The sequence below is a fragment of the Triturus cristatus genome, chromosome 12 (genome assembly GCF_964204655.1).
Source record: "Triturus cristatus chromosome 12, aTriCri1.1, whole genome shotgun sequence".
Classification (NCBI taxonomy): Eukaryota; Metazoa; Chordata; class Amphibia; order Caudata; family Salamandridae; genus Triturus; species Triturus cristatus.
Window position 1 is genome coordinate 112,832,136 of NC_140595.1, and position 14,217 is coordinate 112,846,352.

The following is a 14,217-nucleotide window of genomic DNA, read 5'->3' on the forward strand; positions in this document are numbered from 1 at the left end:
TGATGGTCATTATGGACAACTCGCCGACTGCCAACTAAACATTTAAAGCAGTGTCCCGTTGTCTCAATCATGACTCTCGGACATGCGGTTCCAAGGAAACCCAATTTACTTCTATGCAGCGCACTACCGTTTTTGGGAACAACTTGATCGTCCACCGCCAACAGTAGGAACCTTCAGAGTCATAAGTCAGCTTATGGTGCATAAGGGAACACGACAGCTTGGGTGATTATGTTTAGAGCCATGAGTGGATACGATGATACGTGAGGACCACATCATCCATTCTGAAGGCTCAGCACTGGCTGCCTGACACTAGAAGATCTACCTTCAGACTTTTGTGCATTACACACAATGAAGTAAACAGAAAAGGACTAATATTTGCCAATGAAACTCCATATAAGCTCCCAGAAAAGGATGGTACGCTCCAGACTGGCCAATCCAGACTGGCCAATCCAGACTGTCCACTGCAACCAACCACTCCACCTTACAAGAAGAAAATTGCTGTCAAGCCTTCTATTACATCCATTCTGATAAAACTATGCCACTGACTCCCACCAAAGACACATGCCACAGTGAATTACCTGGAGTTTAGCAGGATACTGAAAACCAGGACATTTCCCATTCGATCCTTGGAGTATAAAATAGAGTAAGGATCTCACTTTCAACAGGGTCAGGGGGTTTAGTGCAACACAGAGAAACTACAAGGGGCACATACTCCTGAACATGACCTGAAAATTACCCAATTCTAGAACAACATACCTAAGACATCATCCGCAAATATGGAATATCATGATCACGGTATATCTCGAAACAATTCCTGCACATTCAAGTCAGCAAACACAAGAGCCTCCTTTGGACGTTCATGAACTGTACACTTGATTACCTATAGTTCAGAAGATTATTGAAAACCCATTCGACCTTAATGGCTTATAAAACTATTTTATTATTTTCGTCTAAAACTGCACTTCTCCCTCTTTTAGGGGTCTTTCTTCCACTCTCCAAAGTGCTCTAAATCAGCCTCATGGCAGCATGGGTGTGCAAATATTATGTCAAAATCTTCAACAATGTTTTGATAAAAATGAAACCTTTTTGAAAGGTGGTGAAAGAGAAAACATTAAAATGACTTTCATGTGATTTCAGTCTCAGTCCTTGTTCTCACTCTTTCTCAACCGGTTGGGAATTGACTGCACTACAAGGTTAACTGCATTAACCTAATATGGTGGAAGAGTACACGAGGAAACTGTGAGCCAGCGATGGGCTTGATTGTAGGCAGGAAGCATCTGTTCATCTGCCCATTATTAAAAGGCCATCCTAAGATTGCCACCAAACACAGACTCTTCTCTAAGGTGGCTACCAAGCGCGGACTCCATTCCGAGATGGCCACCAAACAAGAACACCATTTCAATATAGTCATTTTTGAGACTGGTCTTTCTTGTCAGCTGATTCCTTTACTGGTTCAGAACCTTCCTATCAGGTGATTACTGTTAAGGGCCGGCCTTTCCTGTCAGTTGGCCCTGCTCTATCATCATTTAAAAAGCATCTAATCAGTGTTTACAAGTGAGTCACAACTCCTTTGGCTTGCTCTTGCTGTTGCATACGTTGCTTCAGTCCTGCTAACTACAGCTCTTCCCCCGCCCACTACTCCAACATTTCTCCAGGCCTACCACCTCCAGTTCAGCTCCAGGACTGGTGTTGTTGTGAACTCCCAAGTCACACTCCATTTTGAAAATGTTATGTTAGCCGGTCTGCTTTTTGTCCATATTCAGCATGTCATTATCTTTTGCAGAATTTGTGAAAGCGCCATCTTCATTGAAACATTTATTTATTATAACATTAGGTTGCAGAACTGTGCCACACATTACTCGATATCTACATCTCAAGGTTTAACAGTAGACAAGATAAATATGTAGTTCGAGTTGATGTATTTTCATCTCATTGGTTTAGACTGGTTGCATTTCGGATTTTGGAAATGCTTCACTTGATTTTGCAATGCAGGTTAAATGTCAGTGGTTAATAGCCTATAGAAATCCCTGGAACTGACCGCTGAGTTGGAGAGGCCTTCGCCCCATGTTGTCACGAGAGGTCCTGCCAGACGGCCTGAACATCCACTGTTATGTCAAGAGTTGATCCAGCGACGAGAGGAGCTGAGCCAAGGGGTTTGTGGTTTCCTTCTGAAGGAACGCTCTCCCAGTCTGATAAACACACCTAATCCACTGTGGACAGGTATACAGTCCATACTAATGATGGTGCACTGAACTGGATCCTTGCACACTTGAGTTGGAAACCCATACCTGGCAGAGCTGGATCACAGAACCCAGGAATCACAACAGTTTTACCTAGATTCAAAACTTCTGCCTTGTAAGAACTTTTCTAAAATTGGGAGCCAGAACTGTGGGGGTATCTTGTGCCTTTGGGCTCTTTCTTTTTGCTGCTGTCAGACACAATTTTCAAAAGTGCATCCTCTCTATTCCTGTATTATACCTCAGACGCTGAGAACGAGGGAAAAATCACAACCCCTACTTCCAGCTTTTAGCGAACATTAAATGTCTTTGCGATGAATAAATTATTGCCCCTGGTGGACTTTTTGCTTGTTTGAGTGGTGAGTTTGAGTTCTGGTATGAGAAAGATCCTGAAGTGAGGACTCCTTACCCTGGGACGAGCGTGAGCACACCTTCCACCATCCTGTATCGCTGCTACCCTTCTCGCAAGAATTGTCGGTGTACATCTGGATGCTAATGGAGGAAGGAGCTCATGTCAGCAGAGCTGAGGTCGTGAGTGAAGTTGTTCTCAGGATCCACATGCAAGCGTGCACAGTAGTACAGCGCTCCTTCTTCCCTGGCCAAGTCCAGTGAGTACGCATTCCAGAGAACGGCCAGTTAGGCACGTTGCAAATAGAGACGTTCTGGTGAGGGCTCCACATTACAACTGGATAACCAGTTTAGTCCAATTCCAAATCCAGTCCAATTTAACTCCAGAACAAAAGAGAGTGGCCAAACACTAAAGGCCCTCATTTAGAGTTTGGCTGGTGGCCCTGCTGCCCTACCGCCCGCCATAGTTGGACATCTCCGCCGGCCTGGCAGAGGTGTCCATGCCTACAGAGCAGTCAGCGCCACAGAGGCTCCATCCAGAGGAATCTAAAAGTTTTCTAATCAGCTGCCATGTTTCATGCGGTGGTTCAGCAAACTTTTTAAGAAATCAGACGAAGGTCGATTAGACCTAAATGTAATATGATATACAAGTATCCCGGCACTCAAAAGTGATACCCATTATAAGCAAACTACATTTAATTGTGTCAATATATCACTGGCAACAAACAAAGATGGATTCATACAAAAAAAATTCTTTTTAATTTAAAAGAGACATTGAGTAAAACATCACAGTTTTCAAACAATACCATAAACACCCATTGTCCCTAGACAAGCATAACATTGAAGAGACTATTTATAAAGGGTATTTGTAGCTTTACAGTCTTGATCCGAATGGGCAACAGCAGACACGTGTTTCGTCACATCAAGTGACTTCCCCAAGGCTTTCAAAAAGTATTTTTTTCTGTGACTACACAATTCTTATTGCTCCAAGGTAAATTGCCAGACACGGTCCGAATACGACCGATGTTTTCCTAGTTTATAAGCGATATCCGCCTATCTCATAAGTTAGGATACCAGAAATCTGCCTGACAGGTAGTTCCGAGAATGTGAACCATATGTCTGTTTGTATGTCAAATTATTCTATATATAGCAAACGTTTGCAAAGTCCAAAGGACACGATCCAAAATATGCTTGCCCCTGTTGGAATCTCCTCATTCCATAGTTGAATTTTCAAAGATATATGTAGCCTTTAAAGTATCTTGTATGTGACAGCCAAATTTGAATTCCTAACAGGCTATGATAGGCCCCACATGTTCAGTGCAGGAATCCAACGGCGTGGCTTTGCGGTACGCGTCCGATGAAAAAGGGTTGACGGCAAAAATCTGTTGTGCGAAACTTGATGTAATAAATACTCTTTGAGAATGGACTTTGTTTGCAGAGTGCTGGTGTTCTTTGCAGTGATCACTGTAACCACTGTTTCGAAAAAGTATTTTCCTCAGGCCCCCCCAGAGTCACCAGCGCTGGCTAACAAGGATGCACACTTCTGAGGCATTTGAGAATTATATATTTATATCCCAGTAGAAGATTCCCCTTACTTGCATGAACGACAGCGAAAAAGTGAGATCCACTCACGATTCGGGTATACTTCCATGATTTATTTCAAATGGCAGAGGACATGACGTGTTCTGACCCGGCGCGGGCGGTGTTCTCTGTGCGTTTGAAATATATTACGGAAGCATACCAGACTATGGACCAGGTCAGAATACTTACCTGTTGTGTATGCAAGTAAGGGGAATCTTCTACTGATCATACGTGGAACTGGATCATACGTGGAACTGGGATACCCATAGAGCATTGCCCGGACCCTTGACCTGGACGTCTATTACCTCTCGGAGATAGATGGATAAATATGGGCCCTCCAGAAGTTCAATAATTCATTTTATTCACCTCATGGCGGTAAGGATGTGTTTCGGCTAGAAAAGTATATATATATATATATATATATATATATATATATATATATATATATATATATTCAATGAAAAAACCATAGGTTTCACACATGTTATAGTTAGCGGAAATTTTACTGATAAAAAACCAGTGAAATTGCCCCGTTATAGTTAGTGCTGGCAACTATAACTCACGCGACCGCAATCCTCTGCTGATGCGAATACTGTATTTAGACACTTATTTGCCCATGTCTTCTTCCATACATTTTTAGCTATACATATATTACAAATATTTTTTTTTCATAAAGACACATGTCATCAGCAGAAGATTGCGGTCGCGTGAGTTATAGTTGCCAGCACTAACTATAACGGGGCAATTTCACTGGTTTTTTATCAGTAAAATTTCCGCTAACTATAACATGTGTGAAACCTATGGTTTTTTTCATTGAATTTGCAAGGTTTTTTAAATGCTAATTCCTAACTATAACGTGTGTGAAACCTATGGTTTTTTCAGTGAATTTGTACGTTTTTTTAAATGCTAAGTTACTTTACGCCATTCGTGGCGTGCGCGCCCACTTAACGCAGTTCGTTCCGTGCACGGTAATATTTTAATTTTTCGTAATTTTTATAAGCCATGCACAAATGGTGCCCTTCGGGCACCATTTGCACACGGGGTGGAGAGAGTGTGGATAATTTTTTCTTTTATTATTTTTGTTTACAATATTTAGTTTTTGTCACCTCTAATAAGCACTGTACATTTGGTGGCCGTCGGCCACCAAAAGCACAGGGGGTGGGGTGAGTGTGGATAGTGTTTTTTTTATTTCCATTTTTTTAACGTACGCGTACGGTAAGCGTAATCGGCGAAATTAGCGAAAAAATCAAAATTGCATTTTTGCCCTTGGGGGGTCTTTGGGGACTCCCTCAACATGGCTATGTGTGTGGGAGTTGTCTTTACAGCCCCTTTATATGATTTTTGACTTTATTTTACAATCTAACTCTCAGTGCGAGAGAGAAAATGGCGGCCGCCGCTTCCGGGTTTCTGCCGATTCGAATGTTTACTAAGATCGAAGAGCCAATCAGAATCGCGCTCGCGCACGCCACCGTACGCGTACGGTAAGCGTACCGTAAGCGCACCGTAAGCTGGCTCAGATATATATATTGATTTAAAGGCTATTTTCTCAGAATCTACCGAACAGATTTACACCAAACCTACAAAAGGCACTTCCTTGACCTGAGGACTACCTCTCTGCCAAATTTCAATTAAATCTGTTCAGCCGTTCGGGCTGTAGCCCTGTCTAAAGGTCCTATGGAAAAATGCATGGGAAAAACGCGTTTTGGGACCCCCCTTTTATCTCAGCCCCCGCTTGACGAATCCCCCCGAGACTTTCAGGGTAGGAGCGGAGCATAGCGCCCCACCTATTTTGAAAAATTCGCGAGGATTCGTCGACCGGCGCCAAAGTTATTCAAAATAGAATGTTGCGGATTTCCTATGGAAAAGGGGTCCTAACTATAACTACCTACTGGCGACCGCCAGTAGGTAATATATATATATATATATATATATATATATATATATATATATTCGAGTTTCCATAGGAAATAATTTTTTTGTGTTGCCAATAACTTCGGCCCCGTTTGACAAATCTCAACAAAACTTTCCAAAAAAATCCAACTTTTTGACTAGTTTGAGCATGGAAAGTAACAGGGTGATTCATCAAGCGGGAGCATAGAAAAAGCGGGGTCCCAAAATGTGTTTTCCCCATCCCATTCATTTTTCCATAGGAACTTTAGACACCGCTACACGGATTTAGATAAAATTTGGCAGAAAACTAGATTTCGATCAGAAACAGTGCTTTTTGCATTTTGGTGTAATCAGTCCAGTAGTTTTGGAGAAATTAAGGTTAACAAAAAGTGTATATATCACACCGCTGAGGTTCCGTGAAGCCAACAGATCTCAAAATGAGATCTGATTGGATCTCACCACCTCAATCAGGAAGTAGTGGCAGCCATCTTTGGACTCGGGGCTCAGTCCTAAGTCCTAGGAGAAATGGGGCCCAGGGAAACGAAACATGTTTAATGTTTTGGGGATGGGGGATTGTGAAACCCCCCCTGGCCAGTTTTGGCCCCAGAGACCCCATCCCATGGGGCCCATGTTTTTTGTAAGGGCTGGGAGTCACGCGGCCTCCCTCACTAGGCTGTATTAGGCCTAAGGGCCCTATTCTTGGGGCCCACTGTATCGTTAAAGAGGAGGAGGGCTGCACGGCCCCCCTCCCCGAGCCTTTGAAAGGGCCGCAACTTATTTTTTTTTTAAAAGGCAAGTGGCAGCATGGGCCCCCTCTCTTAGCTATTAATGGCCCCAGGGACCTCACTACCCCCCGGGCTGACTTACATACTGTGCCCTGGGGAGCCCGACCCCAGACACAGCATTTTCCCTGCCCACTCCGGCGCAGCAGGAAAAATTGTGCTTGCTCCTACCTGGCGGGATCATTATTAAAACTCCCGCCAAATGGCAGCAAAAACAAACTCTGCTCTCAGCAGACGGGAGCTTTAAAAATGCTCCTGCTGTCTGGGAGTAGACTTGATCTGTTTCCCTGCCCACACTCATGCTCTGGATACTCATAAAAAGCTGCTCCCTACGTGCATAAGCAATGTCAGCTCCCACAGCATGCAGAGAGCCAGCTGGGGCCGCGGGGTCTCCGGGGCTTCCCCCGGGGTCCCCAACATGTGTGATGTGTGTGCCCTGGGTGGACACCCACCTTGAAATGATGCAGGCTCCGGAGGATCGGGTCCCCGGGCCATAATAGGCTTAGGGAGGAAGCTGCAAAGCCCCCCATCCCCTTTAAAAGACACACAGCCCTGGGGGATGTGCCCCCAGGGCCTAAGGCTCATGGAAGGGGGTCCCTTTAAACAAAAAAACAGCTCTGGGGCGAGGGGTCCCAAGGGCCTTATAAGGCTCAGGGTGGAGGACCACGTGCCCCCCTCTCTCCTTTAAAATAAACAAGGCCCTGGGGGATGGGGTCCCCAGGGCATAATGAGGCTCAGCTGGGGATGCCGAATAGCCCATTTCCCCTTTTAAAAAAAAGGCCCTATAGGAGGGGGACCCCGGGCCCTAATAAGGCTCAGGGAGGAGGCGCTACATGGTCTCCCTCCCCTTTAAAATACATAGAACCTTGGAGGATGGGATCCCCGCAGCCCAACAAGGCTCAGGTGGGGGGCCACACACCCCGTCCCCTGTTTAATTGAAGTTGGCCCTGGGGGATGGGGTCCCTGGGGCCTCCTCCCCTGTTTTATGGAGTGTGAGGGGGTGCACGCCCCCTTCCCTGTTTAATTTAATTCGGCTCCGGGTGATTGGGTCACCGGTGCCCAAAGGCCAATCCTACGCCTTATGGCAAAGGCTGAACTCCTCCGCCATGGACGGTCGAGGGCTGCAAGTGCTGTGGGGTTGGCCGCAGGGCCTGGGCACAGACCAGGCCATGTGGTCAACCCCACCACCCACGGCTACAGGCCGAAGCGGTGGAATTTACCATGGTTGTGAGGAGGCTTCGCAAAAACTACTTCCGCTGACATGGAAGGAGTATTTTCGGTGATACCTGTCTGTCCACCATGCCATGGTGCCATGAAAGGCATTTTACTTTTTTTTAATTTCCCAAAGACAAACCACAAAACTAGATGTATGCTTTTGGAAAATAAGCAGTCAATGAATGTCCTTAACGGAATGGGAGGTTTCTTCCAATGGGTTAAGGACTTGTCGCTTTTTTCCTGTCCAGTGACAGGACTGGTGCCGGGACCGCCTTGTTGTGCACCGTTGTTCTGGAAAGACAAAAACAAGAAGGGCATCTCCTTCCTGGGGGTTGTCCTCCACCATGTTTGGCAGCTGGTAAGCGGCAAATCAGGTGTTTGTGATGGCTGTGCGAGTGGTGCTTTCGCTGTGAAAACAGAGCTTGCACCCCTCTACTGGAGTGGTGGGACCAAGAGGTTGGCTGTTGGGGCATCTGCCAATATTTTCCAATGCCCTGTAACCACCAGACTCCAACCAATATTCTTATTTAAGAAGCGGATTGTGGTCTCAATTCCCAAACTACTGGTCAATGAGCGACAGCAGGTGCCAGAAGTAAGTTAACATTTTTGATGCCTTTATGGCCTTTCTTGAAGGGGTAAACAGCTATTTTCACAGGGACTCATCTTTATCAGTTCATTCACTTCCCTGTAATACAACTGCTACAGATTCTTACCAACGGGACTTGTGCATTCATTCATACAATCGCATCTCGATGGGACAATGTACAGTACAAGAAATCTTCAATCAAAAAATACAGACATCAAGCTCACAAGTGGTTAGGCTCCGAGCATTATCAATATGTGATACTGACAATACAATGCATCTTATTTAAATAAACAATTGATCATTAATTGTTTTGTAAATAGTGCTAATGAGGTAAACAGTCTTTTAAAGCATTACATCACCCATCTCATCAGTGCAAAATAAAGTTTAAAAAAATCATAAAAAGATGTTGTCATACCTCCTGATTGTGTGTCTATACCTCAGACACCAAGTTTACAATTGCTTTTTCCTTTGTCTTAAACATTTCTCAGCACTATTTTCATTCTGCACAAATCTAAATCAATATAGATTGCTATCATGTTTGTCAGGAATATATACTCAGATTTCACAAATATGTTCTAGGACAGTTACCTTTGAGTTTACACACAGTACTCCCCATGTGAATAAAATGTCATTGACAAATCAAAAAAAGTTGTCTGACAATTGATAAAGGTCGATATCATATTGCACATTAGTACATATTTTAGGTAAAAATTTGAGAGGATCTTATTTAAACCACAATTTCCGATCTTTCATTTATTGAAGGCGAATAAATCTGTCCGCGGTAGCCGAAACCAACATCCTACTAGTAAAGGTCTGGACAAGGACCAAGTTACATCCACGACTGGAGGGTATTTCCTGTGTGCTATTGTTGGTTTAGGACCTATATAAGTCTGCAACTCTGGATACATTCTTAATACATTCCAATATTTTTCCCACATATTTTTTAACTTCTTACTTTATTGGTAAATGGAGTACTCGTCCTGATTTGATTTCATTTGTACCTGAATTTATTTTATATAAGTACCCAATTGTTTATGCAATCTTTTAATTGCTCCATCAGTGACATGTTCTGTAGAACCTCTCATCATGAATCTGTTTCATCCTGAATACTTCTATCTTTTACTTCTTTTCCATCACACATTTGTGTGTAGCATGAAGCAGACTCATAGCCAGTTTTCTAATGAGTTCTCTCTTTTGTAAACAATCCCACTGTCCCTATTTAATCTGTTACATGTTTGTTAATTACTGCAAACCTCACCTGCTTTCGGATGAATATATATGTAAATATCAAGTTCAAATCCTTATTATTGAGTGCATTTAAGCAGTATTCTAATTAAGTTATATCTACATTTCACATTATCAGTAGGTCATCTATATATGGCATTCAAACAATCATGTGGTTATACCAATTTTTACGCCAACTTCCATTAACCCTCCCTCTTCCAATATCCTATTAGCAAATTCGTATATGTGGCTAATAGGCATGAGTAGGCCTGGGCGGTGAACTCCGCTCTTGGAGTTTTCTGCAGCTTGCAAAGTGCAGAAAACTCTACTCCGCGTAGTGCAGTGAAGTTTTTTCCCCCGCTCGTGAACTGTAAATTGGCGAGCCCAAGCTGCCGTCCAGGTAGAATTTCTTCTTGAGCAGCAGGAAAATCAGCGCGAACAGCAGTTTGCACTGCACTTAGCCACTTGCAGAACTCTGTGGAGTTGTTTTAGTCACTTCGCGGAGTTGAGCGTAGCGAAACTCCGTGAACTACGCCCAGGCACATAGTTGAGTCTTGGTCTTTAAAGTAAAAGAATTGTGAAGTAGTATGAATTCAGTCACCTCAAGGACAGTCGGTCATTGAATATGCACTCAAAAAGTACTGAAGTGCTTGCAGCCATCAAGTTTAAGACTAATGTATGAAGAGGTGAGATCAAGGATAAACAATGCAATGCTTGGTTGCCATGGGGATCCCTCCAATCTGCTCAGCATGTCTTTTGTATCATGAACACAGGATTTGAGCCCTTTCACGTAAGGCAGCAAAGCTCCATTCGCATATATGGAGAGTCATTGAGTCAAACAGCCTATGTGGAGAACTATAGGTCTACCTGGACGGATGATTGTTGATGTCTGCACTTTTATGAGCTCATATAAGACCAACTAGAAATATGTTCCTCGGATAGCGTTGGTCTTAATTCCTTAGAATGCCTACATTCTGATGGGTTAACATGGATGAAATGCTGGTGTCAAGGCATGTACAAGAACAGTTGCACTTTAAGACTCAAGCAAAGAGAAACGCTGAGTGAGCATGCACTACCTTTTTACTTCATTTACAACCATGCATTGGCTGGGGCGGACTCAAGAGGCTTGTGCACACTGTGCAACTCCACCATCATATGCGGTCATACAAGCTCATACCCCAGGGGGAGCAGGTGGTTGGCTTCCTGGGCCAGGAGTGATCACCTGAGCTCCTGAGCACTGACCCTCGTTTACTGAGCAGGTCATGTTCCGCAATAGAACGCGCGCCTTCCTGATGAGTCCACGCGGACAATACACTGAGGCGAAAGGCTGTTTGACTTTGGTGCCACTTTACGACTCAAGCTAAGACAAACACACTGAACATGGCCTGTCTTGTACTGCATTCACACGAAGCATTGTCTAGGGAGGACTGGAGCAGGCCTGTGAAAAGGGTGCACCCCCAGCTTCAGATACAATACAAAGCGCACTTTACCTATCACTCTGCCCTCTCATATACTTTTGGCATTCTTAGAGACAGTGTTTCATAAAGTTGCATTCTTTGAATGATCAAGCTGGGAAGCCTCTCTATAAAAAATAAAATAGTGACCATCAAAAACTGCACTCATAAGCTTCAGCCCACGGGTAGATGGGATTTCAGCTCCACTTTCAGAGGTAATCTAGAGATTCCAGACCATGGGAAGGGCATACTTCATCTTTATTCTCATCTGGGTGGAGGATGGGCCAGATGGAGATCAACAAACCATGCCATAGCAGCAGAGTAGTAGAGCCAGATAACTTACCCTTTCTTCTCAAGCATTGAACGCTAATGGAGAGATATCCTTCAAAGAGAATGTAAATCAGTGATTACTGTGAATGTGGGAAGGGGAGACTTCCAGAAACACTCCCCAGCAGGTCTCACTCCTGTCTCTGCTGCGGCTCCATTGTTAACGCAGTCGTGTTTAGCAAAACACTCTCAGCATTCTTTATCCAGAGGTTCTTTGAAAAGACTCCTAGACAGACTGCATGCCAGAGGTGGAAGTCTAAAAGGACCTCAGGGGTAAAGATACATTTAGTCCTAGAACACTATGAACATGGAGCTGCTTTGCACGTCATTCACCACGCATAAATGCTTGAAATATACTGGCAAGAATGATGGTTACATTAATTAGAAAAATAAAAACAGCAATAACACCACCACAAATCATACCTAGAATAATACTTGTATGTCATACGTTTGCTAATAGAACAGTCTGAAGGTATCCGGTTTTAATTCCCGGGACTTCCTAATCATTTCTTTTCCTAAAATTGCTGAGAACTGTCTGAAGCCAGGTGGATCCCAACAGGTGGTCTTCGGGTTGTTGCACAAAGCACTATAATGGCCCTTAGGCCACTGAGCTACACGCGGGATAGATATAGTATAGATATTACCTGGTCTGCCACGCCGAGGGTTGATGCATTCAGATAAAGCATTTAAATACTTTTTTGAGTTTTGTGGTGTGCTGTATTTTTTATAAGCCTTTTTATTGATTTTTCAGCTTTGAAACACAATTATCTAGATACACGTTTGGCTTTTTTCAGCCATTACACATCTTAGGCGCAGCACTAAAGACAAAGTCATTAAAACAGCAGCGACATTACATTCCCACCCTCGACTTCCTCCTCAACCAAAGCCCCACTTTCAATCATATATTTTTTTATTTCGAGGTCCTTTCTCCCTCCCCCACAGCGTCAGAAGGGGTCCCCTAGTACTGCCATTCTCCCCTTCTCTGCAGCTTGTCCACCTCCCCCCTGCCCTATGGTGTTGGGAACTCGAGAGAACAACGTGTCAAATCCCCTTTTCCATCTAGTGACACTTTAATGGGGCGGAGGGAGGGGGGAGATAGACGTCCCCCAACGTGCAGGGCTAGTTCGAGCCCGAGCAATGTGTTTTTTCAGAACTTTCCACACCCTCGTCTTCCAGGGAGATCAGGAATACTATCTTGAGGTTCAGAGTTATGGGGCACCCTTGAACTGACTGAAACGTACAAGGAATTCCCTCCAAGAATAAATGTAATAATCAAGCATGCCCACATTCTGTAGTGGAAGTGTTCAGTCTCAGTTTGGCATTGAACATACTTGGGACCTGTACTTTGCTGCACGCGCCAAAGTCTTTTCTGGGTACGGTGTGGAGGATTGCCTTATGGTCACCCCAGCAAAAGACACACAATTGATGGACGGAATGCAGAACAAATCAAAACATTCACCCCCAGTCACGGGATCTGGGTTAAATCCATCATTCTTTTGATCACCATGCCACCCCAGTTTAAACCTGGCTATATGCAAATCAGTCTTGACCCTGTGCCTCATGGGAACAGTCCAGCCCGAACTGCCAAGCCAGGTCCTCCCTGGACCGGAAACAAGCATCCTAGGAACGGTTTCAGGGTTTCACCCCTCTTCAGCCAGGATAGCTTGATTCCAGTGGCACAGTGAGCCCAGGACTCACGTCTGAGCATACCTGCCGCACTTAGGGCGAGAATGCAAAAGACACACAATTGATGGACCGAATGCAGAACAAATCAAAACATTCACCCCCAGTCAAGAGATCTGGATTAAATCCATCATTCTTTTGCTCACCATGCCACCCCAGTTTAGACCTGGCTATATCCAAATCAGTCTTGACCCTGTGCCTCATGGGAACAGTCCAGCCCGAACTGCCAAGCCAGGTCCTCCCTGGACCGGAAACAAGCATCCTAGGCAGTGGTCGAAGTGGACGGGAACGGCAGGGCACGGCGTGCCCCTACTTCTTTAATTCTATAGATTCCGTTCCCCTACTTTTTTATTTTGAACATGCGTCCCTGGACGTAAGAACTATCCAAGGCTCGGCATTTGTGGCTGTTCGGGGACGGACGGGGAGCAGAGAAGGACAAGGTCTCCGTCTCTTGCTTCCTGCCCAGACAAGACAAGGAAGGTGTCCACTTCTGCTCAGCCGCTGGCAGCTGCCCACCCCCTCTTTCTTACCCTTATTCCCTCTCTGTCTGTCTAGCTCCTTCTCACTTAACGAAAACCGTGACTCAAGAAATGGTTCTCACCCTCTTTCTTCCTGTCGCTCATTTGTTCCCCTCTGAAATGGATGCAAAAAAGAAAACCACTTTTGGTGGAAATGCCGTTTTGACATTTTTCTATTCCAAAGTGCAGCCACGGAAATAAAAGGTTCATAATATGAAACATCAATAACTAAATAAAGCAAGACGGAGTGTTCTTAAAGTGGCCAGATCGGTTTTATTCAAACCCCAAAAACATTAGCGTCACTTTACTGAGTTTGCCAGTGAAGCGCTGTTTTCCCCAGGTGGGGAAGTTGGCCAAACCTGGAGGTACAGC